This window comes from Panthera tigris, chromosome C2, assembly GCF_018350195.1.
Source record: "Panthera tigris isolate Pti1 chromosome C2, P.tigris_Pti1_mat1.1, whole genome shotgun sequence".
NCBI classification, from domain to species: Eukaryota; Metazoa; Chordata; class Mammalia; order Carnivora; family Felidae; genus Panthera; species Panthera tigris.
The window spans coordinates 144986203-145013674 of record NC_056668.1 but is presented as its reverse complement, the minus strand read 5'-3'; the positions used below and the strand labels follow the sequence as shown (position 1 = coordinate 145013674).

Genomic DNA, 27472 nt, shown 5'->3' with positions numbered 1-27472 from the left:
TCCATTACTGGGTAATACTTTTCTATTAGTAGTAAGGCACTTCAAATTAATTTTTTAAAAATAAATTTCTTAGCAAATAATGCAAATATTTGTTCCACGTTTTCATTCCCTATGAGTAAAAAAGCAATTTGATTGGTAAGTCAAATATCAGTGCTAGGATATGAGACTTTTCTCGTTGGGGAAAAGAATAGTAACTTGGATAATTAGACTTGAATTTTACCCTGGCCTGGTCCCTTATTAGCTGTGTGAACTGGACCATCACACTTCCCTTCTATGTGCCTCAGTTTCCTTTTCTGTACAACGCCCACCTCTTAGGGCATTTGTGAGGAGTGAATAAAATCACACTTGTAGAAGGCTCCAGTTGTTAATGTGCGAGCTGAATCCTGCCCATCAATATGGTTTGCCTCTCTTATACAAAGTTTAAAGTTTTTTATATTTGTTGATAATAGTTAAAAATTAGATAATTCAGATTTTTGCCAGTTTTTTTTTAAATCTAAACACTGCAAAACTTACAACTGGCTGGAACTGAGTGTTGGCTTAGACACATTCATACCACCATCTTTTGTGTTCACCCATAGTGCATAATAGATGTTTCCCCATTATTATTATATATATATATTATATATCATACAATATTATAATATAATTATATATATATATATATATACACACACACACATGCATACACACACATATACACACACATATATTTATTGGCTACCCTAGTGACATCCTATTAAAGAAAAATTTTTCAGACAAGGAGATCTCGAGCACAACAGGAAAGTAGTGACTATTCCAAAACAGGAGAGGAAAGAGATGTGTACCCAGATGACAGAATGTTCATACAAGTCACTGGACAGTGAAACACAGATACTGGTTTATTTCATAGAGCTGTAAAACCATCTCTTTTACAATTGGTGTGGATTACATTTTTAGGACATGTGTGATTTGAACCATTCACAGACATGAATTAGCTGTTCATCAGAAAAAAATAAGTAATCTGTGTCAGACATAATAAGTAAATTGATCTGTGGCTAGTAATTAGTAATAGCAAGCAACAAGGATTTATTCCTTATACAGTGAGTGAGCATGTATGCTGCAAACAGTGTTAAGTACAATTCAGCTAACAAAAACATGGGATCCTGATTCTTCTCAACCAGCTATGAAAACTTTCTCCACATTGTGAATTAAATGTGTAAGCATAGTTTGATTACTTCTCAATTCAGACATAAATGCATTTTTCAACATCTTCTATCACCCCAGAGATCTATATTTCTTTTTTTTTTCATATTTTCATTAAAGTATAAAATTATACAGAAAAGTGCACAGGTAAGTGTCCAATTCATTGAATTTTCACAAATTGAACACACCTATGATCAAAAGCCAGGAGAGTTGTCCTGAATGTCTGCTACCTCTGTGTTCCCTCTGGACACTACCTGCCCACCCATTGCAAGGGTAACAGCTCTCATGACTTTAAATACTTTTGCTTGCTTTTGAGCCTCATTTAAATAGAATCATCAGATCTTTTCAATCTCTACTTTCTCTCACATATCATCATATTTATAAGATTCAACCATATTTTCAAGTATAGCTGTGAACCCTCTATTCACATCTCTGACTAGGATTTCATTGTGTAAAACTGCCACAATTTATTTATGCATCTACTGTTCGTGGCCATTTGGGTAGTTTCCAGTATAAGAGCTGTTATCAGTAGTGTGTCTAGGAATATTATTGTACATCGTTTTTGGCGCACACATGAATGCGTATCCGCTGAGCTTTCCCAATTATTCCTACCATCCACTCTAAGAGATTCCCCATATGCAGAGTTCAGCAGAACTCCTGGATGCCATCACAAGGGCTGTCCTCATTATCCTCTCTGAGGTAGAGGCTCCTCTGGGTTTCAAGTGTTCTTAAATTGCTGCTCTTCTGACCCCCTGCCTTCCTGGAGCATCTTCATTGTCCTCCTCTCTGTCATCTGACTACTCTCTCATCTGACTGTTTGCTGGTTCTGTTGTTCCGATGACATTTCTTGGGTCCGATCCCTTCTGTTTTTCCCTTCCCTTCTTGTCTTTCCTGTCCTTGTTTGCCATCTTGGTCTGAAGCGCTCCTGTGCAGCCAATGATCCTAACATAGTTCTTTAGACTTTGCCATGTTAAAAAAACACTTGCCCATTAAAATAAGTAGGAAGATTGTAGAGCAGAGAAACGAAGAGCACAGGCCCTGAAGCCAGACTTTCTGGGGGGAAAATTCTGGTTACCATTTACCAGCTGTGGAATAGTGGGGAAGTTTGCTCAGTGCCTCACTTTTCATATTGTTATAGTTTGAGAACTTCTATCCAATGATGCTTGTAATAAACTTATCTCTCTCTCTCTCTCTCTCTTTTTTTTTTTTTTTCTAAACTACTTTTATTCTTCTTGGCCCTATCTTGTGTTTCTGGTGGTTTCATGTTAATAACTCTTTGTGTATTTTGCTTACCCAGTCCTGTGTTCACCTCATTTCTCTTTACATGCATATCTCAATTAGCATTATCTTGCATAGTGATTAATCTTTATAAAGCTTGTTAACCAGAACCACATCTGTCTTATGAACCAGACCGCGCAGGTCTCAGTCTAAGGCACAATGGCTGCATTCCTTTCCTGTGGTTGCTCTGACCAATTGCCTCACATGCAATGGCTTAAAACTACATAAGTGTATTATCCTACAGTTCTGGAGGTAAGAAGTACAAAATAGTCTTGTGGACCTAAAATCAAGGGGTCAGCATTCGATCTGGAAACTCTTGGAAAGAATCTGTTTCCTTGTCTTTTTCAGATTCTAGAGGCATCCTGAATTTCTTGGCTTGTGGCCCCATCATCCACCTTCAAAGCTCATCACCCCAACCTCTACTTCTGTCCTCTCTTTGATCTTAATCTTCTTGACTCCCTCTTAGACAGACCCCCTGATTAGATAGGCCCATCTGGATAATCCAGGGTAATTTCCCATCTTAAAATCCTTAATTTAGTCACATCCACAAGGTCCTTTTTGCCACACGGGTTAACATAGGTGTGGGGCTCTAGGATGTGGACATCTTTGGGAGGCCATTATTCAGTATACCACAATGGTCAAACCATTTGTTTCAACTACCTAAGGTAGTTTTTGTTACTTTCTTTCCCTCAGGGAAGCCTTACATTCACAGAAAATGATTTGCTTTCCAAAGGAATGAAAAACAAAAAACAGAGTATTATCCCAGTGACTAATGTGCTTGCTAGATATTAAAATTTAACTTTGTTATACTCTGGCAGGTAAATATCAGGAGAATGTGGGTTATGCTCTGTGTCTGGCTGTGCCTACACTTGAATAATACCACCTAATCTCCAGATAATAAAGACATCAATCAATGAGCATGTAATTACATATATAATAAATTCAGCATGCGGAAATTCCTCTACATAAGGATTACATCACAGTGGCTCTAATAGCCTTTATTCATTTAGCTCAGACAAATCCTCAGGGCTAAATGAGATGGGCCTGTGTCTTTTTGCTTTAACCTATTTACTATATATAGTCCTACCTCTTAGGAACATTTTTTAGGAAATGTGACTGCCCTAGGAGACCCAGAATGGGATAATCTCCACACATTTCCCATTTGTGACATATATTCATCTTTATATTTTAGAGCATCTTTTGGCTGAGGTATCAAAAAAGAGAAATATAATTAACTCCTTCCTAAATTTATCTCTGCTTCAGCTAAGACTAAGCTTCTGCTTCATTTCTACTATTCAGTAAAGCTCCAGAAGATTCCTTAGAGCATTGATCTGACCCAGCACTAGGTGTATATCTGGTGGCCTTCAGAGAATTTAGTATCATACATAAAGGGTCTAACAAGTTATTAAAATATAGACTGTGGACACAGAATCGCCTCTTGCTCATTTATCCTCTTTGGGGCCTATTTGTTGCCCAAACAGAAAAATTTTTTCTGAATTTGTGGGAGACACATTTTTTTTTTTTTTTTTAATTTCATGTTCTTATATATGGAAGCCAATTGCATGGAGTATGATGCGACATTCTGGATAATAAACTGGTTCTGAGCATGGGGTTTGGACATGCATTTAGGATAGAATAGAATAGCAGGAAATGGATGTATTGGGAAAGGCGTGGGCCTTGTTCATGACAGGCACTGCCATTCTGACCCATGATTTACATGTGAAGCAAGTCCAAGGAGGTCATAGCAACAATTTTTTGAAGTCAAAAATGACTTTTTAGGGGCATCTGGGTGGCTCAGTTAAGCATCTGACTTCAGCTCAGGTCATGATCTCGCCGTTTGTGGGTTTGAGTGCCGCATCAGACTCTGGGCTGACAGCTCAGAGCCTGGAGCCTGCTTTGGATTCTGTGACTCCCTCTCTCTCTCTGCCCCTCCCCCGCTCGCATTCTGTCTCTCTCTCAGAGATAAACAAACATTAAAAAAATTTTTTTTGAAGGCATTTAAAACTAACACATGAAGGGAAGCAGCAAAATACCTCTTTGCACCAATCCTTTTCTCTCATCCACGTGCAAAGAGCTAAATAGAGACTTTAACAATTACTAAGATAATTCAGTTGCAAAACTTGATAATCAAACAAGTTTTAAAGAATCGAACTTACAGATACAGAGAATATATTTGGTGGCTGCCAGAGGTGGGGTGTGGGGTGAGTGAAGGGGGTCAAAAGGTATAAACTTCCAGCTGTAACACAAATGATGGGATGAAACGCACAGCATGGTGACTTTAGCAAAACTGCTGCGTATGTTTGAAAGTTACTAAGAGCAGATAACTAAAAGTTATCAACACAAGAAAAATAGTTTGTAACTGTATGTGGTCATGGATATTAATCAGACTTCCTGTGCTGATTATTTCACAGCATATGTAAATATTGATCTATGTTGGACACCTGAAATTAATATGTCAATTATATCTCAATTAAAAATAATAGCAAAGGAGGTTTTGATTTTTTTTCTGACCTTTTCTATTCAAAGAAATTGTCCTCAGGTTTGAGGTCTGGGCAGTACTGTAAGAAGAATGATATGGGATACTTGTTAAAAATGCAGATTCCTGGCTCATGACACACATATACATCTGGAGGCAGGTTTGGGGAATCCTCAGTTGTCCTGATATAAATTGACGTTTGACACTTCCTGATTTAAGGAAAGGTGTAGGATTGTAAAGGTAGAGAAGTGAGTTTGAATTTTTTAAAATTAAATGACAATTTCCTCACTTGTAGTTTCAATGAAATATTTGTGACACTCCTACGGCAAACACAATCGTTAAGTAATGGTATTGTTTCCATGTTAGACAAAATCTTCAATGGCCACAATTTGTGTCAGCACCAAAAATTGCTTTCCCTTGGGGCGCCTGGGTGGCGCAGTCGGTTAAGCGTCCGACTTCAGCCAGGTCACGATCTCGCGGTCCGTGAGTTCGAGCCCCGCGTCAGGCTCTGGGCTGATGGCTCGGAGCCTGGAGCCTGTTTCCGATTCTGTGTCTCCCTCTCTCTCTGCCCCTCCCCCGTTCATGCTCTGTCTCTCTCTGTCCCAAAAATAAATAAAAAACGTTGAAAAAAAAAATTAAAAAAAAAAATTGCTTTCCCACTTTGAAATGGCCTCACTAATTATGAACATATCAAGTCAATCTGCTTGTGTCTACTGAATGTGCACCCTATAGGAGGTATGTGATAACTACTGTGGGAATTATAAAAAAAGATAATTTTAAATGCCCTTTGTTGTAATTCATCATTGCTAATACAGTACTACCAACAATGCTAATAATGATATTAATAATGATATCTATTTGCCTGTGGGCTAATCATTTGCTATCTTTGTCTTATTTAGTTCTTACAAACCCAAAGGTAGGTACTATCAACATCAACACTTAATGAAGAAATTAAATCTAAAGGATTGTAACTGAACTTGTAAATGTCACATAAGTGGTAATTCATGGAGCTGGTATTTATTTATTTTTATTTTTTATATTTTAATTTATGTTTTCATGGAGCTTCTATTTAAATCCAAGTATGTCTAATTCTAGATTCCACAATCTTAACCAGGGTGTTATATTATTTCCAGATAAATTTCCACTTTAGGGATTGCCTGAAACATACTAAGGCTCTCTCCTTGACTGAGGCAGTCTTAGGAACAGAGTCCTGGGGGTCAAACAACGAGTACTCTAAGCAGCCTGAGGCCACGAACTTTGGAACCTAGAACCACATATTTGATAGTCATAAGGCCAAATCTATAGCTATGATTACATTGTAATCAATCAAGTTGAAATCTTGGGGAAAGGGTGAAAAAACAGCAAAAAATGAGAACAGATGTCAGAAGGATAAAAATAAATATCAGAGAGGGAGTAAAAGGTGAGGACTGGGTTGGAGCTCAGGACTCAGGTCAAAGACTGTGGTCTGGGAGCAACCATGGAAGAGAATGTAGAGGACTCGCACTGGGCTAGACTGTGTGCCCTTCCCCGCGCCCCCCAACTGGGAAATCTTGAACTTCAGAGTTATTACAGGAGGATGTTTCCATCCGGGTGGTTACTGATTCTCACTCTGCTTGCCTGGGTGGGGGATGGGAAAAGAGAGAGATTTTGAAAACCCTGATGATTATCTTTAGAGCTAAACTGTATCTTTCCTTCTCATTGAAAACCTTCCTTCTTTTATGATGATCCACAAAGCATTGATGTCTGCAGTTTGGAGGGCTGTCTGTATAACTGGTATTAGGAACAAGCCAGTTTGGAGCATTTTTATTAAGTATAGCATGAAGGTGGAGAAGCTATTTTTCTGTACAGAAGTGATTGAACTGTGTGGGAAAACAGAGCCCAGTTCAATCAGGCAGTGTTTGAAAAGTGAAGGCAATTAGCAAACTGGCCATTGTTCACACTACTAACAAATGTGTTTGTTATTCAGGACACTATCCAGAGATGAAAGTTAAAATAGCTTTGTGGCTTTTTCAGGGAAAATGCTAAGCTGTTAGAAGTGAGAGCTAACTGTTCTGGGCATGGAGTCTGCTTCAAGAGCTTGGTTCAAGGCACACCTTAGATCATTGGCAAGCGTCAGGTTGATATGAAAAGAAAAAAAATTACCTGAAATGAAGAGGGATAAAATTAGTTTTTCCTGGGTTGTATAAATAGGTCAAAACAGGCAAAAAGGATGTAATATTGTGAAGGCACATATCCACGTGAAGAAAAATAAAGATGTATGGAGCAAATACCCAATAACCCATTCTAAATTACTTGCCACTTTTGTATAAAGAGTTAGGAATTTGTCTCCACTATCTTAAATTTGTATGCAAACAGGTAGAAAATCCAATAATGGATCAACAACAACCACAATGACCACAGCAACAACATTGAACTTAAAAAGGGGAATTCATCTATTTTGTTCTCTCTCCACGCCCCCCCCACCACTTCTCCCCAACTGTTTTGCATCTCACTGACTCTTGATTTAGATTTCTTTGACTCCAGGAAGGCTTCTGGACACTTTAAGCATAGATAGGTTCTTTCCTCATTTATAATTCATAGAAATATGAATGTATGTTTGAGTATACGTATTACAGAATATGCATTATTATATACTATTATTTTATGTAAGTATCAGTTGGGCTTATCTCCCACTAGACTATGTGGGGCCAGGTGGCCTCTGGGGTTCTGTCAGTGAGTTTGGGTCTGTTTGTTGACTCTTACACTTTTTAATACCCTGTACAGAACCCAGAACTTAAGAGATGTTCCAGAAATATCTGGCGAATACCAGAATGAAACCAGATTATCTCCCTCTTTTATCAACAGAAGAAAATACGATTAAGAAGTCAGGTGCTTTGTCTGAAGACAGCAGGAAAGACAGAAAAAATAAAGGAATGTACATAGACATTCTAAGAAAGAGTAAAAGAGGAACGACTCGAAAGAAAAGGTGTTGGTGCAATTAACTCTCTCCAGCTTCTATTGCCCATTCTATGAAACTGGCCAGTGTACTCACTGGCATTCTCTGCCTCCAGTCCTGCCACCCCACATGTTACCCTGGCTCTAGGGAACAGTCTCCAGGGAGGCTCTGTCGTCACTGAGCCAGCCGTTCTTCGACAAGAAGGGGCTGTGAGAGAAACTTTCCAGGGCTCCTCAGGCTGCTGACATCTGAGACACAGGTTGCCATCCAGCAATGCTATTCCCCTCCTGGAGCTCTGGGGTTTAAAAATGTGTTCTACATTTCAGGCAGGTTGGCTTGAAGTTACGTTTAAATATATCCACACTAATGTCTAAAAATAGCATTCATCTAAAGCTGGACAATATTGGAATGAGTGAAAAGAAGTAGAAACATGAAAGTCAAGAGCAAATAATGTCTTGAGGACATCAAATTATAGAACTGGTATCTGGGCCTCGGCTTTCCTGTTTGGCCGTGTGACTTTATCTAGGAATTGACATTCACATTTAGTTTTACAGGGTGTTGAAACCATTACAGCTTTCTTCTCTCTTTTTAGAATCTACCGCCAGTGAATTAGGTGACTAGAAAACTTGGTCTCTCTGTTAGAGAAAAAATGTAAATTGTTGGCTCTGTGGCAGTTTTTAAAACTGTCCACAGAGTATTTTGACTCTTGTCTCATTGAGAATCGGTATCTGTGTTCCCTCTCCTTCACTCTGGCAGGCTGTGGCTGCCCCCGCCAATGAAGCAGGGTTTCTCAACCTTGACACCATTGGCATTTGGGGTGACAGCTTCTTTACTCTTGGGGGCTATCGTAACAGACAGGATCGTGCACTGCAGAATGTTTGGCGGCAGCTGGGGGCTTGAGGCACCAGATGCCTCTGGTCTTGTCCCCTACCACTCCCAACTTGTACAAACCAAAACGTCCTGTGGGGGGCAAAATTGCCCCTGACTGAGAGCCACTGCAATAGGGTATAGTGGAAATGAGGTTACAGGATGTCTAAAGATAGATCGTAAAAGGCCACTCAGCATTCTGGTTCTCTTGGGACACTTGTTCTGGGAGAAACCAATTGCTATGGAAACCTAACTGCCCTGAAACTGCCATGCTGGAGAGGCAATATTCTGGGGGACCATTCCAGCTGAGCCCAGGTGGTAGTCTCCCCTGAGTCCTAGCCAAACTGGTAACCCACAAAACCTGCGAAATGACGAAATTGTTGTTTTACCCCACTATGGGAAGGGCAGTGCATTAATACAGCAATGGCAATTGAAAGAGAGTTATGGGGAAAAGGAGAAGAACACATAGTCAACTGCAGAGCCAGATTTGACTTGCATCACATGTGTAGCTTATCAAATGAGGAACAGATACACAAGTACCCACAGACTCGGATTCTGCGCCCTCGGTTATGTGGGTGTGTACTTGTGGTATGCTGAGAAAATAAGAATTGGCATCCGAAACTTGTTCTATTCCCCTTTTTTCCCTCTCTCAAGAGAAAATATTTTAAAGATGTAAGAGTTAAAGAAAACATCTGGTTTATGGGAAAATCATAAGAACATGTTCTCCCCTCCCCCACTTCCTACTACTCCCTCAGTGGAGCATTAGCAGATTCTCAGACCTTAGCAACAAAATCAATAACAACAGGCTAACATAATTACACTGTAGAGGGCAGATTGTGTCGGCTATTACTTTATTAAGAAAGAACAACATGTGTGAAAGAACAGCATCCTGCAAGGACGGAAGACTCGAGAGAATGCAGGAAAGAGGGCAAGGCGGTTCACAAATATGCTGAATTGAAAGAATCAGGATCACACCCTGAAATAGCAGGAAAATGAATGTTTGCTTTCTCTGGCTTATTATTTGCTTAGTGATACTTCAGCGTTTCTAAAAGATAAATGCCTTGGCTGTTGTTCTATCAGTCTCTCTGCTTTATTTAATTTTACAAAGAGGAATGCTCAGATGTTAAAATATTTGTTCTCTTTTCACTTAGGATTTGCTTCATTTTCTACTCAAAATGGAATGACCCTCCGAGGTAAGATTTCAAGCACAGAGATTACTTCGTGTTCATCTGGCGCTGTGATAAGTTCCTGGCATATTTTCACTATTTTACAAAACACCCCTGGGAGGTGTTTTGAAACGAAATGATTTGTCCCCTTTCTCCTTGCTCGAGAAGGTCAAGATAAAATATTGAGAACCTCAAACCTTCCATACTAGCCCATCTTCCCTTCCGTTTTTTTCAACACTGAAGGTGAAGAAGCCATTCATATTGGGAGTGGACTGGTCATTTGCCCGTTTGCCCTCAAACCCTTTTCCTTGCTTTCCCCTGCTTTCCCCGCTGCTGTAGGGGCTGCACCCACCACGCCGCCTCTCCTGGACTCCTCTGCCACCTGCTTCCACTCCACTCAGCCACCAGGAGACACGGGAAGGACTGAGGTGGGGGGAGAAGGGAGGCACAGCCATCCCCGCATGGTCCCAATCTCTCCGGACAACTCTAGTCTTGGAAGAGGTTTTGATCTAGCTCTGCTACAACATCTCCTCTGACTGTCCTTCCAGGCCTGGGGCAGGGAGTAGCTGATAGGTCCAGTATTAAATTTCATCTGCAGGACAGCATGGCATAGGTTCTGTGTTTTTCTCCCTGGGCTCACTAATACCGGGAGAATCTCATTCCAAATGAAGTCCAGCTTGAGACGTAGATATTATATGTTGTGTTTTGAGAGAATGTAAAAAACACAAGAAATGCTTTGTGGGTTTTTAAAACTGTTTATTTATTTACTTTGAGAGAGAGAAGGAGAGAGAGCTTGAGCAGTGGAGGAGCAGAGAGAGGGAGAGGGAGAGAGAGAATCCCAAGCAGGCTCCTCACTCAGTGGTCAGTGTGGAGCCTGACTTGGGTCTCCATCCCATGAACTGTGAGATCACGACCTGAGCCTAAATCAAAAGCCTCTTGCTTAACCAGTTGAGCCACCCAGGGGCCCCAAGAAAACCTTTGTATTATCTCTTGGAGTTTATTCATTGAGTTTACAATTTAGGTCAGAATGCTTTTTAGAGTAACATAAATTAAAATTCTAGAGAAAGCCAAACTAATGCACAGTGACAGAGAAAAGATCAGTGGTTGTTGTGACCCAGGGATAGGACAGATGAACTGCAACGTGCAGGCTGGGAACTTCTTCGCACGATAGAGATATTCCAAATCGTGATTTTTGTGATGGCTCCATAGGTGTGTATATTAGTCAAAATTCATCAAGCCGTACACATAGAATGGGGCATTTTATCGTGTGCAAATTATACTGGGGCGAGTAGCAACCAATATTCCCCAAATGTTGTCTGCATCATTTATTTCTAAGGTCCTTTCTCCATTTATTATTAATTTGGACACTCCTGTGAGGAAGAGCTGTGTCTTCTCCCATATTTACTTATTTGTTTCATTTTCTGTCTACCATTACGGACTCGTGGATGTTTATTCACGGATTAAAATCCAGATTTGTTCCTAAAATTTTGTTGTCAATATTTTCCCAGTTGGGGCCATTAAGGCCTCCTTCAAGTGGGCTCCTGGGTGCTATTATCAAGAACCCACCGACTTTCTGAGCATATTGGCACCACACGATGTCACTGGGTCACTTGATACTTACGAGGCTCCACCCCTAGGATTAATCACTCTTGAAGGAGCTCTGGTTCTTTTTATTTGAATGTAGTGTTTAGAGCCAGTATCTGGGTGTTAGGTACTCTCATTGTTACTGGGGAGTCATTGCTCTGACCTTCAGGCAGACAGAGCTAGATTTTTTATGTATGTATACCTAATCCATATGTACATATTATATATTATGAATCTATATGAACATACATTAAAAATCTATATGGACATACATTAATACTGCTATCTCTGATTCTAAGTTTATACCATGAGGTTTATTTTTTTTATTTTTTTTTAAAAATTTATTTATTTTTGAGAGATAGAGCACAAACAGGGGAGGAACAGAGAGAAAGGGAGACACAGAATCCAAAGCAAGTTCCAGGCTCTGAGCTGTCAGCACAGAGCCCAATGCAGGGCTCGAACTCACAAACCGTGAGATCATGACCTGAGCCAAAGTCAGATGCTTAACTGACTTGAGCCACCCATGCACCCCCCGTAGGGTTTATTTTAGCTCCTCTTTTTCCTTATTTATAAATTCTTTTTCTGACATTAAGAAACCCTGGCTCTCATTATGTATGATCTATTCACTTTTTTTTTCCCACTATAATCATGAAGTAATTTCAGAATTGCTAGACATTACCGCTGTTTAAAAACAAAAGCAAAAACTTCGTTCCTGACTAGGTTATAATTTTTATGTACAGTTATTTTTGTCTTTAGCCTTACAGTATCATCAAGGTATAGGTTTCCATAGCTACTTTGGATGGTTCTTTTCTTCCCATGCCCTTAGGTGTGGGTATGTTATTTGTTTGTAATATAGTCAGGTTCATTTGCTAGGGTTTGCACTCCACTCTGAGTTACCCACATGTCCTGATTGCTTTTAATTATTTGTTTAATTTGGGGGTATGTAAAGGATATATGAAACATTACTATGGTTCTAAGAGTCTAAGTTCTACCAAAAGTTATGTTCAAGGAAGCGTAACTCCTTCTTCAACCCTGATACCCTATTCCGTCATCTCTTTATTCCCAAACTTTTCACACAAACTCCTCTCGCTAACCATTTTCTTAGACTCCGGTTTATCTTCCCAAAATTCCTTCAGAAATGTAGCAAACAGAAAATCACTGCTAGACAAATGAGGAGATACGGGTGTATTATCTTACATGCCTTTCTTACATGAAGTGTTAACATACTGCAGACAATTTTTGAAGGTTTAGCATTTTTTTCTCTTGAATCTATGTCTTGGAAATCCCTCGCTATTAGTTCAAAGAGATTTCCCTCGTCTTTAAATTTTTTTCATACCCGCATAATGTTCCATCAGGTTATGCCTGGAATTTTTTATTGACCTTGAGCTGCTGTAAAACTTATGTTATTAGAGCTGGATACTTTTGTATTCCTATATATATATATCTGTAAGCTTTGTACTGAGATTGCAGTGAAGTTCCTTGGAAACAGTCTGATCTTTTAGAGTCTGGCTCTCAAGTTTTGTTGGGCAGGAAGATGAAAGGCACTAGTGGGGCAAGACCCATTGGCCATCTACCCAAAGCCCCAGGAATCAGGAACGTTTCCACTCTGGCGGGTGGGAAATGGCATAGTTTCTAGACCTGTGTGAGTGCTGGGAACTACTACCTCTAATTCTTTGTGTGACTCTTTCCTGGCTTCTGGTAGTTTCCTCGCATGCACTGAGCAGTATTCTATTATATACCCTGCATAAATCCTATGTTCTCTCTTTATGCAGTTGTCTCCACTCCAGTAGGCTGTCCAGTAAATTCTGTCTGCCATGGTTCTTCTGGATGTCTAACTCCGTCTCCTTAACTCAGGGAGTCCTTTCCCTGGGTTCCCTGCAACCTGCCCTGTCTCTTCAGTACAGCCTGGAAACGCTCTTCTGACGACAGTAAGATGAAGCCATTATGACTCATCTCATTTTCTTCTGTCTCTCGGGGATCACCGCCCTTCTTTATCTGATTTCAAATATCTTGAACACTTTTGTTTTATGTACTTTGTCCTTTAAAAAAAAAAAAATTGTTTCGGGAGGAAGGGTAAATCTGGTCTGTCTCATTCTGCTAAAAGTGGATGTCTTTGCTGTTGTAAATAAAATTTATTTCTCAATTTCAATCTCCACTTGTTCACTGCTAATGTATAAAAGCACAGTAGGTTTTTGTGAGTTGACTATTTATTTTGCAAAATAGCGAAATAGTTATAGTAGCTTCCTTTTGGTAGATCATATTCGGGCTTTTTCTATGATCATGTTGTCAGTGAATAAAGACAGTTTTACTTCATCCTTTTATTTATTTTTGTCGCCTTATCTATGATCTGTAGCACGATGATGAATAGAAATGGAAAGTGGATATCCTTGCCTTGTTCTTGATCTTAGGAATAAAGCATTCAGGATTTCACCTTCAAGGATGATGCTATCTGTAGTTTCTTTGTTAGATCTTATCAGGTTGAGCTTCTAATTGTAGTTTTTTTTCTGAGTTTTTATCATGAATGGGGGATGAATTTTGCTAAATACTTCTTAGTCCTCTATGAAGATAATCATGAGTCTTCTTTCTTTTTCTGTTAATTTGGTGATTTACACTAATTGAAAGTTTTATAATAGCTTTATGGAGATATAATTCACACGCCATTAAAGTTCATCATTTTTAAGTATACAATTCAGTGATTTTTAGTGTATTCATTAGGTTTTGCAACCATTACCAATATCTAATTTCAGAACATTTTCTATTAATTGATTTTTGAATGTTAATCCAATTTTGCATTCCTGACAAAAATTCACTTGGCCATGATGCATTATCCTATTTATAAATGGATTCAATTTGTTAATATTTTCTTAGGGATATTTGAATTTATGTTCTTGAGGGACATTAGTCTGGCTTTCTTTTCTTTTAATGTGTTTCCTGGATATGGTATCTGAGCTATTCTGACCTTGTAAAATGAGTTTGGATATGTTTTTTCCTCCTCTATTTTCTGGGGGAGTTTGTATGGAATTTATATAATTTTCTCTTAACACTTTGATAGAATTCACCAGTGAAGTAAATCATCAGACCCTGGAATTTCTTTGTGGGAACACTTTAATTACAAATTCCATTTCTTTAATAGATATGAAGCTATTCACATATTCTATTTTTTCTTGTGACAGTTGTGATTATTTGTACAGCTGGAGGAATTTGTAATTTTTTCATTTAGGTTGTCAAATATATTGTCACTGAATAATTCCCAATTGCCTTAGTTATTTGATGTTGTGTTTCTTAAAATGTCCTCAAACTTAGGGGCTGAAAGCAGCAAAAAATATATTTTTATACTGCTAACAGTGTCTGTGATCCAGGAATTCAGGAGTGGCTTGATCGGTCCTGGTTCAGAGTTTTTCATCAGCTTGTGGTTAGAAGTCCCTCATGCTGCAGTTAACCGAGAGTATGACTGGGGTCAGCGGATCTCTTTCAACATAGCCCAACCACATGACCCGCAAGTTGGTGCTGGGTTTTGGTGGCCCAAGGGTGGGGGAGGTCTCAGTTTCCCCAACATGGCAGGCTTTTCTTAATGAGGTCTAAGAGACTAAGGTGGAGGCTCCAATGCTTTCCTGATCTAGCCTTAGAGGTCAAACCCCGTTACCTCCACAGTCTGCTGGTTGTCACACAGGTGAGCCGTGATCGACTATTTTGTTGTCTTTTCCAAAAGAGTGTTAGACTTTGTTCTCAAAGGAAGTTAAGTGACTTCAGAATCAGTTTGATCCTTCTGAAGCTTGTTTTCAAGTTTTGTAATGTTGCTATAGTGAGTCTAAGGTTGTGACTAACGGGTAGTAGCTATGAGCCACATGTGGCTATTTAAATTTGTTAATACGGGGCACCTGGGTGGCTCAGTCGGTTAAGCATCCAACTGCAGCTCAGGTCGTGATCTCACAGCTCGTGAGTTCAAGCCCCAAGCTGGGCTCTGTGCTGACAGCTCGGAGCCTGGAGTCTGCTTCGGATTCTGTGTCTCCCTCTCTCTCTCTGCCCCAACCCACTCGCATTCTGTCTCTCTCTCTCTCTCAAAAATAAACGTTAAAAAAATAAATAAAATAAATAAATAAATTTGTTAATACTAAATATTAGAAGTTAATTTCCTTAGTCACACGAGCCACATTTTGAGTATTCAAGGAGCCACCGATGTCTTTTGGCAAGTGCTTTGAGCAACACAAATGCAACCCATTTCCATAAATGTAGCAAGTTCTACAGGACAGAGCTGGCCTCAAGTAGCCTTCACTCTAGGACTGGTTTAGTCCTATTACTATACTGTTTACTCTTCTTCGGTCTCCACGGAATGTCCCGGCTTCACGGCTTCACTAAGGACCCTCCCCACTGGTTTCCCAGAATTGCAGACTTCTGCCAGCTCTGTGAGATCTCCAGAGAAGCATCAGTTTCCAGATCTCCAATCATTTTTGCCCAGCCTCATAGATTTTCACCCTATATATTATGTGGCTTAGAACTCAGCAACGCATTCAAGACCCTTATGTAGACCTCTGGAGCTATTTCGCTGCATGGCTTCCTCCTTTCCATTCTGCTCCGCAGATTCCAGCTGCCCCAGCCTCCCCGCTCTCATCTGCGTTTCCTTAGCTTAGTCCAAATGCTATAATATACTTGGATTGCCCTCCCTTCACGGTGGTCTGGAATATGCTACGAGGCAGAGAGCTGTGGTAATTCTAGGGCTCCCATCATTAGTTTCTTTGTCTCAAGGAGAATGTCCTGCTTTTTCCTGTAGCCCAATGTTTAAAAGATGTTACATGTATTTTTTCCAGTTTTCTAGTTTTTATGGTGGTAGTCTGGTTCTACTTGCTCCATAAGGGCTGGCAGCAAGTTCGTTCCCTTCCCTTTGAAGATATATATAGATATATGTGTGTGTGTGTGTGTGTGTGTGTGTGTGTGTGTGTGTGTGTGTATAATTTTACTCTATTACTTGGCATGTTGACATAATTATCCCTGATCTACTTCTCAACTCTCATGATTGTTACTATATAAAAACACTGCTTCATAAAAATACGCTGTTTTGTGACAATTGTTTTGGTTTTATTGGGGTAGAGGTGCTTTCATTTTGTGTATGATTTTGTTGTTGTTGTTTATTTAAGTTTTTGAATTTAGCAAACCCGCCAAACATGCCAACCTATGCCAAAACCCAATAAATATGAAGAAAAGGTCAGTGAAAACTTTCACCTTTATCTGTTCTTTCATTTACTCAGTCACCAACCCCCAAACAGGTAACTATTCTTATTAGTTACTAGTGTATCTTCTTAGAAATACTTTTTGCTTATTCAAGGCAATACAAATATAGGGTCATATTTTTCTTTTCTTTTTTAAATTTTTTTTTAAAAATTAAAAGAATTTTATGTTTATGTATTTTTGAGGGAGAGAGACAAAGACAGAGCACAAGCAGGGGAGGGGTAGAGAGAGGGAGACACAGAATCTGAAGCAGGCTCCAGGCTCCGAGCTGTCAGCACAGAGCCCAACACGGGGCTTGAACTTATGAACTATGAGATCATGGCCTGAGCTGAAGTTGGGCGCTCAACCAACTGAGCCACCCAGGTGTCCCCTATTTTTCTTGTTTAAATAGAATATCTTAAAGATCTTTCTGTAACAGACAATAATATGGAATGAGAGGCAGAAGCATTAAAATGTTCAGAAAAACCTACTTTTTAGTAATTTTTCTCCTAAGTTATCAAGTAATCCCTAAATGGGGAAAAAATGGAATTTTAAAACTTGAAAGATTGTCATAGATTGAGAAAATAACATCTTTTATTTTATTATTTTTTTTAATGTTTATTTATTTTTGAGACAGACAGAGACAGAGCATGAATGGGGGAGGGGCAGAGAGAGAAGGAGACACAGAATCGGAAGCAGGCTCCAGGCTCTGAGCCATCAGCCCAGAGCCCAACGCGGGGCTCAAACTCACGGACCGTGAGATCATGACCTGAGCTGAAGTCGGACGCTTAACCGACTGAGCCACCCAGGCGCCCCAAGAAAATAACATCTTTTAAACCCAAAAGACTATGATAAATTTGCAAATAGAATATGGCTTCTCCATTCCTCACACCTGTGTCCTGGTCAAGATGGTGGTGCTTCTGAATCATAAGAACATTCGGTAACCAAACCAGTAATAGAGGCGATTCACGCCCTAGTAACTGTATACTCTACTTTCTTCCAGATATATATTTCAGAAGTTCAATGTGTGGCAATGCCACACATCATTGCAAGTTAAAATTAGGGCAAAAGGAGAGAGGTAGAACATAAAATTGGCATTAAGATGTAGGTGGAGATAAGACGAAAAATGCACTCTGGGGTCATAAATCTGGCTTTGCGTATTCTGAAAACCACATTTAAACTTTTTTTTTTTTTTTTTTTTTTTTTTTTTTTTTTTTTTTTTTTTTTTTTTAGCTCCTTAGGGTAAAGACAGACAACTGCCCAGGGAAAGGATAGCTGATTTTGGAACAAGGCTCTGACGGGGACTTTTCCTCAGGGTGCTTCATAAAGAAGACACTGGGAGGTCATGCTCAACTTCGTTGGCAGCAAGTATCCTAAATCCACTCCTGTGGCCTTAGCAGGCATGGCTGCCCAGTGACCAGCCTGTGTTTAATCACCAGCCTGCTGAGATGATTTAATTTGTATCTTGTATTTTTTATTTTATTTGTTTGCTTTCTACTGAGTTCTGACCAGGCAGCGATCCATGTAACAAAAAGATGATAACATTATGAGAAGAGAACACGTGTAGAATGTTAGCGGCCACTCAACAAGAGCTGGAGATTTCTAAAAGACAGGGTGAGAATACGTGGTGTTTAGAAACCACAAATGGGACCCCTCTTCAGGTGGAAGCATATTTCCAATCAATCTGAACTATGTGCTGTTGCATGGGAATAGACTTTTGAGAAGTATGGGATGAGGTGATGAAGAAAATTTACTGTGCTTAGGGAAGGCAAATGATTGGTAAAGTATCTTATCTAGGGTAGTTAAAATACATACACACACCATGCTTTGATGAATTCAGCCTAGGCACAGGGGCATAATTGACATACCAGAGTCAACAAGGTCAAGAGTAGAATAGGGGAATCAATTGTGGCATATTCATACAATGGCATACAGCCACGTGCCATAATATGAGTTAATCTCACAAACATGTTGAGACCAAGAAAGAAGCCAGACATAAAGGACTATAGATTTGTGAATTCTGTTTATATGGAGTTCCAAACTAAGTAAAACTTAACAAGAGTATTAGAAACTAGGATCATGGTTAACTTTGGGGAGAAGGGTGGGTGTTTTGACTGATAAAAGACATAAGCAATATTTCTGGGGGTGTCAGTAATATTCTCTCTCTACATTTTAGTGATGGTAACATTGGCATTTGCTCTGAGAAATTCATTGTGTGATTCATTGAACTTCACAATTACGTTCTGTGTACTTTTCTATATGTGTGTTTTATTAAAAAATCAGCAAGAAAACTTTATTTAAAATTTTGAATAGTGAAAAATATTTTAAAGCTCAGTTTTTAAAATCAAAACAGGTTTATTTTTAAAATTAAAAGTGTATACAATTATCCTACAGACAATGGAAAGCAATGTTAACTATTTAACTAGAATTTTGGAGAACGTTCTGCAAACACTCCCTTCACCTAAATATATATGTATACAATGAATAGAATGTCAACTATAAGTAGTTTCTGGCTATTAATGGAACGACTTCAGGTTAACTGTATAACTTAGTGTATTTTTTTAGTGTTATAATGGGGAACTAAATGTGTTTCAGAGAGTAAAACACTGAAAGATTCATTCGGGACCCTTGGTGAATGAAGGGGTTTTACTTTGTGTTCAGTTCTATATCTCCAGTTCTCAGAACAATGTTTACGACATAATAGGTGCCAGGTAAATAGCTGTTGAAAAAGAGTAAATGTGTATTTGAGTATTTTGCTCTCTGAGAGGAGAAGATGGTGACCGTACTAGGGTGTGGCTGACAATCTTACTTCATGTCTATTAAATGCAGTGTTGCAATTGTAAATAAGTCTTAGCCTACTGGACATTTTTGTCATTCTCGTTGCCTTGGGAACAGAGATGAGGCAGAAGAAAACAACACTGGCCAAAGGCAAGGGTGTGGAACAGCCTGGCTCTGTGTGGGGAAGAGTGAGTAAGGAATTCCTTTTGGCTGAAGGGTAAGGGCTGGGGGGAAGGGAGGGAGTTAAGGATGGAAAATGGTAGAAATCATAAAGTTAGGATAAGGCCACTGTGTGACATTCAACATCAAATGATAGCTCCGCCCTTTTCATTTGAGCTCACACATGCCTGCATGCCATCATTCCGGCCCCTAATGCCACAGTGAAGGCCAATGAGATGAACGGGCCCCATGGTAGTTTATGTTCAATTTTCCTGAAACCTGCAAAGCTTTTTCTAGAATGTATCTGGGTGTCTAGAGAACATCAAGATAACTGGGAGAAAAAGGATCTGATTGCTGCTGTGTGGTACTAAATGCTCGATTCACTCTTTCATTCATTCAAAATGGGTCTACTTTTCAATGAGTAAATGTCTGAAGGTTGCAGGCATCTCCAAGACTCAGTCTTAGCTCTGGCCATCGCTCAAAACCACAAGACTTTTGGGGCACCTGGGTGGCTCAGTTGGTTAAGCATCAAACTTCGGCTCAGGTCATGATCTCATGGCTCGTAGGTTCGAGCCCCGTGTCAGGCTCTGTGCTGACAGCTCAGCCTGGAGCCTGCTTCTGATTCTGTGTCTCCCTCTCTCTCTTTGCCCCTCCCTCGCCTACGCTCTGTCTCTGTCTTTCTCTCTCAAAAATGAATAAACGTTAAAATATAAACAAACAAACAAAAAAACTGCAAGACTTTTGAGTCAGCCTGGTGGTATTCTAACTGGTTTGGCAAGGTCTTCTCTATGTGTCTTAACAACTATCAGAAATAACGCATAACCACAAGAGTGCCTCCTGGAATGCCTTGATTTCATGCATCGTAATAAAATGAATCATATGCGCTTAAGGAAAGGATTTAAAAAATGTAAAGCAAGCAGTACAAGCCTAAATGACGCTGCCACCATTGAGCAGTGCTGAATACGCAATTACATGCTAAACAATAGGTATTAACAAATCAGGCCGAATGCTCGTGAGAAAACGGTCCTCTAATTAAATAAAAGGAGAATCCGAGTTTCTTGTTGCAGGGATTGTTGGTGGGATTAAAGGATTGTTCTGGAGCCCAGTGCACAGAATGAGAGACCTGGCGGCCTGCCTCAGAGCTCTGCAGCCCCCACCTGCTGAGACGCCCCAAGCCCTGAGACCAACTTGGTTTCACTAAGTGGGAGGATTAAGACAGATCTTGGCCATCGCTCCCCCTTTGGTGAGGCTTTCATCATCTGGGCCACTGCGTGGCACAGTCTGAGCACTATACAAGAGTCTGGGCAGGGGTCTGGGGATGGGGCAGGAGTCTGGTCCACAGGCTGGTGCCGAGCTGTGTGCCTTGGGGCAGGGCTGTCTGCCAAAGTAGTACTTATTCGAATTCACTTAAGGATGCTCTGAATCCACAGGGTCTACCCATCTCTCATACTTGTTCTCTGGGGTTAGGGACTCTCCGGCTCTACACCAGGCCCAGCTTCACAGATTCTCATACCCAGTGCTGGACCTTCTGAACTGATGACCTACATCATCCCTCGTAGCGTGAGCCCAGCACCCATCACTGGTTATCTCCTGTCCTCAGCACCCTGCTTCTCCTGCTTTTGGAACCTATCAGACTGTAAAGGTTCTGCCTAGTCTCAAGGTCCCCCGGACACATTTCCAGTTGATTCTGTGTACTGACCCCATTTAGGCTGGATGTTAGGTTTCCTATAGGTACAGGGGAGTGCCATAATGTATACGTTTAACATAAACCCCAACTCTTACAGGTCAGCAAAGAAAAAGAAAAAGAAAATGAGGAAAACAGCTCATTTTTCACTTGTCATTTCACGGAATGAGTATAAGACCCAGGGTAAGCATACATCCCATAGTGAGAATATATTGTTTAGCTGAGTATGATTCTGCTTTTCATTTTTTACGTTTTTAAAGTTTATTTATTTTGAGAGAGAGAATGCACATGAAAGGGGAAGGGGCAGAGAGAAAGAGGGAGAAAGAATCTCAAGCAGGATCTGCGCTGAGCCAGACGCAAGGCTCAATCTCACGACCATGCTGAGATCATGACCTGAGAGGAAATCAAGAGTCGGACACTTAACCAACTGAAACACCCAGATGCCCCTAATTGTGCTTTTTTAAATAATATGCATATTTTTACATAACCCATCCCCTAAATGCAAGCCGATTGTCCACTCTGGAATTCAACTAAAGAATGATTTTTTTTTTTCAGTGCTTAGAATTAAAGGGCTGGGGGTGGAAGGCATCTGTTGAATTTAGACGAGATCGGGCGCGTTCAGGGTGGTATGGCCGTAGACACATCTGTTGAATTTATACCATACTAGAAGCTATGGGAAGTCTTGGATATTCTCGAATGTTATTTTGACTATCCATGATTTTTGCCTTATTGCTTAGAGCCTACCCTGCAGTATAAAATATGAATCTGTTGCAAATATTTTTAGGTTTTTACTTACGTATTCTCCCAAAAGCTCATATGAAAGCCTCGCCTCTGACACTCTTGGCATGATGTGGGAAAGAATGATGCTTCTCCCATTCTCCAATCAGGGTCCTCCTGTTCCCAGTGGTTTGTGCGATAAAGCTTCACTCAGCAGGATGCAGAATGTGTATAGAATCCTTGTAAAACACCAGGAAATGTTTTCCTCAAAACGCTTTATTTGGGCTCAAGATTGTGGCCTTGTTTGAAATCCTGCAGCTGGAATGGGTCAGAAGCCTGGTGAGCTGGGACTGCAGTAAACCACAGAGGGGCAATTAAGACACAGAAGCAGAAAGACAAGAGTTGAGTCCAGCAGGCAAGCCATGCACAACAGTCAACTGAAAGAAAAATCGAGCTTAGCCTAAAGTACTCTGGACTCAAATAAAAGACCAGCCATAGAAGATTAGAGCTGGATTAAGTTCAGTGAATCAAATTAACAATAAATTAAGTTTAATAATCGAGTACCTTCTGTATACCAAGCACTCGTCTAGCCTTCAAAAATTCATAGACAAGCAGCCTCATCCTACCTTGTCATTTTAGAAATAAGGACACTAAAGCCCAAGGTGGCCAAAACTTGTTCAGTTACACATGAGACACCAATGTATAATTGAAGGCAAAGGCTTTGTTTCCTAGAAAGATTTTATTTTGGGGGACGTGGGTGGCTCCATCGTTTAAGCATCCGACTTCAGCCCAGGTCGCGATCTCGCAGTTTGTGAGTTGAAGCCCCATGTCAGTTCTGTGCGGACATCTTGGAGCCTGGAGCCTGCTTCGGATTCTGTGTCTCCCTCTCTCTCTCCCCCTTCCCCGCCCATGCTCTGTCTCTCTCTCTCTCTCTCAAAAATAAATACACATTTTAAAAGCTTTTTGTTTTTTAAACAAAGATGTTGTTTTATTTCCACATGGAAACCTCTTTTTACATTTCTTCAGTTCGTTTTCATCCAGTGTTCTCTGTTACCACCATTTTTTTTTTTTAAAGACTTCTTTACTGTTATTTTTTTAGAGCAGTTTTGGGTTCACAGCATAATGGGGAGGAAAGCATAGAGAGTTCCTATCTACTCCCTCCCCACCCACAGGCACAGCCTCCTCTACCTCCCCCACCACAGTGGCACTTTTGTTATAATTGATGGACCTCCATTGACACATCATTATCACCCAAAGTCCAGACTTTACATGGAGATTCCCTCTTGGTGTTGTACATTCTATGGGTTTGGACAAATGTACAATGGCATCTATCCACCATTATACTGTCGTGCAAATTTTTTTCACTACCCTAAAACTCCTCTGTGCTCTGCCTATTCATCGCTCCCTCCTCCCTAACCCCTGGAAACCACTGATCTTCTCTCTCTCTCTCTCTCCCTCTTTTTAAGAGAGAGAAGGGGTGGGGAGAGGCAGAGAACGAGGGAGAGAGAATCCTAAGCAGGCTCCACGATGTCAGTGCAGAGCCCGACTCAGGGTTCGATCTGATGACCGTGAGATCATGACCTGAGCCGAAACCCAGAGGCAGACGCTTAACCGACTGAGCCACTCGTGTGCTCCAACCACCGGTCTTTTTCTTGTCTCCGGAGTTTTGCCTTTTCCAGAATGTCATGACTATAATTTTCTTTAAATTATGAAATAATAAGATAAGCTGCTTTCAGTGTATTCAAGTGACAGAATTCCTCCTCCAGTTCACACAGGAATACGGCTTTCGTGCATCTTTAGAGCAGAACTGAATAAATAATGATGTGCGTGTCGTGGCCAAAAACGGCAGAGTAATCACAGAGCATGTATGTGTGCTCTATTCCATGCTGCCTCATACCGAAGTACTTTTAAAAACACTGTTTCTTAGAGCCAGTATTGAGAACATTTTATCATATACACAGAGTGTGGTCAAGTGGCTGTTTCAAAGAGACCCCTGACCATGCCCAGTCAGTCCTATCAGAAAGGAAGAAGCCCAACGCTCTTAAAGCGCATAAATAAATCAAGCCCCAGCTTCTTAGTCCAAGGTCCTCTAAGACTCCTGAGGAATATGCACATTTAGACAGATCGCAAGAACACGTGGTTGTCCCAAACTAGCTTCTGAGAGGCAGACTGTGCAGAGGAGGCCTCCCGGAGCCCAGGCCCTGCAGAGGCTTGGCTTGGGGGCACATACCCTGGGAGAGGCTTGCATGACTCCAGCCGCTCATGCTCTCCAGCTGCCATGAGAGGTCAGGCTCGTCTCGGGAAGGGGAGCCAAGAATAGTTAGATGCCGATCCACTGGGAGCCCAGGTCCCCCGAGAGGGCTATTCTGGGAGGGAATGCATAGTTTACAGCATCCAGGTCATGGGGGCTGGAGCGCTAGTTGATCATACCCCCGGTGCCAGGGCGGGGGCTGCGTCCTGTGTGTTCAACTACCCTTAGCATCTCCTCCAGCATCTAGTCCACAGTAGGCTTGCAGTGGATGCCTTCTGAGTAAATAAACAGCATTTTAGCTCATCCCCGAATACCAGATATCCGCTAAATGCTCAAAATCTTTCTTTGTCTGGAGTTCTTAATATAGTCAGTCACAGAGACTGCTTCTGTGTTCTAGCTGTCAGCAAAATTGGTCCTATTATTACTGTGGCTGTGTATCATTTCACCTGGCACAGAGCTGGCACACTGTGGACCTTTAATTCAGCTCAGATAATAACTGCAGGAAGCAGTGTGCCTGCTAATGTGTACGGAAGGACGTGCTCAGGGCGGTGGCTTCTCCATTTGTGCGCTTTTTTTTTTTCCAAGTAGGATTTTTAAATTCAAAACATATGACTTGAATTAGAAACTTAATAAATAACATTACTTCTCTTTCTTTCTCGGTCATCTGTAAGAATAATGCCCTGAGATTATTTTCTTCTGGAATAGTTACCGTATTGCTATTTGGGTTAAACCCATATAAGTTATTTTGTCCTTTTTGTAGGTGATTCAATAAATAGATCATGGGACATTAACCATGGAGAGCTCTTTGGATTGCACATGGGAGTGCAATTACATTCACAATTATGAGAACGTAAGTAGGCGTGTGTAAATTGTAGTAGCTTTTACCATAATTTTTGAGCAATTACAGCCCTATTGCATTTTGCTGAGAATGTTGCATTTTGCTTCTTGATTCAGATACACTAAATGGGCTTCCTTAGACCAGAGATTGGCAAACCGTTTCTGAAAGGCCTGGTGGTAAATATTTTATGGTTTGCAGGCCACGTGGTCTCTGTTGCTTGAGAGCAGACGTACATAATCCATAATGAATGGCTGTGGCTGTGTTCCAATAAAACTTTATTTATGGTCACTGATATTGGGATTTCATATAATTTGCATGTGTCATGAAATATCATTCTTCCTTTGACTTTTTTTTTTAACCATTTAAAAGCTGTCAAGTCATTTTTAGCTCATGGACTATACACAAACAAATGGCAGGGCACATTGGGCCTATTGGCCATAGTTGGTTGACGCCCGCCTTAGACTCTCTCAACATCACTATCCAATGCCTCTCATTCACTCGCTTTTCCTCAGTGGCTGACTGATTCCATTCAGATCTGTCCATGGTGAGTTCTACCACCTGGGGCCAAGCACCTACTTGCACTGCCCTTGGCTACTACTGTAGAGCTAGCCTCACCAGTCACACACCTGGAACTCTTGTCTCCTCCTCCCATTTTTAGAATAGGGTTAAAAAACCTGCACTTCAGAGAATAAATCTGGCATGATAGAAGCCATGGAAGGGACCAGATCATATAACTCAGAAGCATAGAGAGGTTAACTTCCAATGGGACAAACTTGGACCAGTGGGACCCAGTAGGTGGGAAAGAGCCAATCCCTCTCTTTCTTCCACCTGTGATAACACAGTTTCTTATACAAATTGACCTGTGACATCTCACAGGGCTGAGGGTTTGCACCTGCCAAGGTCAGTGCTATGCCCAGCGACATGATACATCTCCTAGCAGCTGATTCCTGTGATTTCCTCTCTCACTTTCCTCTTTCTGTACTCTTGTTGCCCTAGGTTTGCACCTCTCAAATAAAGCATCAGCACTTAATCCTTGCCTCAGGCTCTAATCTCTAGGGAACACAGCTAAGACATTCTTAAGAATATATATAAACATTTACTAAAAGTTTCCCAGTCAAAAAGAAAAATGTCTACTAGTGTGTTCAAAATACATGGCAAGGATTGCAAATTAAGCAAGGGCCAGGTAGCTAACATAAATGCACTAGACAGTCAGGGGTGGTGGTAAACTGGAGACCCAAGTTTCATATAAAGAGGGGAAATAAAATTTGGCTTTGGTCATGACAATGCCACACAGGAAAGAGGGCTCAGTAGTCTCAGATCTTTCTATTTTTCAAGACTAACTGTCAGGCATTTTTGTGTGAATTTTCCTTATTTTTATTTTATTGTTTTAAGTTAATTTATTTATTTTGAGAGAGGGGGAGGAGAGAATGTGAGAGAGGGAGGGGCAGAGAGAGAGAAAGAGAGAGAGAATCCCAAGTAGGCTCCTTGCTGTCAGCACAGAGCCTGATGCAGGGCTGGAACTCATGAACCATGAGATCCTGACCTGAGCTGAAACCAAGAGTTGAGTACTAAACTGACTGAGCCACCCAGGTGCCCCATTTTTTCTTATTTTTGAATGTTGGAAACTGATTTTAAAACTATTAGTTCCGGGTAGGGTTAAGCATATCTATCTGTGGGTTGGAACTGGTTTGGGTAACCTCTAGTGGATAATCTAGGGAGGGAGATTGGAAGGATTATAAAATGTAGAAGCAGCCATCAAGGAGAATTGGGAGGGTGTCACTGAGTAAAAGGTGTGTCCCAGTAGGTGACTTTTTGCTTGTCAGCTCCCCAGACAAATGAACAAAGCGCCCAAGTATTCACATTTTGGGGCTCTGTCCTGTTTCTTGAGCCGTAAGGACTTGACCTCTGATTTTTGGAAAGAGCATGTACTACCAGTCCTGGGATGGTGTTTATGATATGGATTAAGATAGGAAATGACTGTTGACATCATCTCTTTTCAGCCTCATGCCCAGTGTTTGCCTCTTCTTGGTGACATCCCCAGAAAGGAGGAGCCTGACTTCCTTCAAGACCGCTGCTCAAAACCTCTCAAAACATTTTATTTCATGTTTACATTTTTTGGGATATCAATACTATATTCAGAATACACTTATTTCCTCTACCTTTAACTCTTTCACTTTATAATTCATCCCCAGGCAATTCATTTCAAATTTGCCCTGTTCTATGTAGGAGCTCTTTATATTGAAAACAGTTATTCTGTCTCATAAAATCTCTCTTCTTTAGGTTGAAACCATTCAGCTTTTTCTGCCATTCTTCCCAAGGCACTATTTTAAGTCTTTTCACTATTTTGGTAATCTT

At 40.6% G+C, this 27472-nt stretch overlaps 2 long non-coding RNA genes across 2 annotated transcripts in view; both read left to right on the top strand.

The window, feature by feature from the left end:
* LOC102952008 overlaps nucleotides 1-18968 on the top strand; it is a 43587-nt gene extending 24619 nt beyond the window's left edge. Inside the window, exons 2-3 of the long non-coding RNA XR_001511650.2 lie at nucleotides 9890-9931; nucleotides 17924-18968. This is a non-coding gene — a long non-coding RNA (uncharacterized LOC102952008). The remainder of the gene's footprint in view (nucleotides 1-9889; nucleotides 9932-17923) is intronic.
* A 1629-nt stretch (nucleotides 18969-20597) lies between these two features.
* LOC102951813 lies at nucleotides 20598-27195 on the top strand. Its single transcript, XR_001511653.2, has 4 exons — nucleotides 20598-20870; nucleotides 21412-21494; nucleotides 25040-25129; nucleotides 27118-27195. It is a non-coding gene; the product is annotated as an uncharacterized LOC102951813 (long non-coding RNA).
* The last annotated feature ends 277 nt before the right edge of the window (nucleotides 27196-27472 follow it).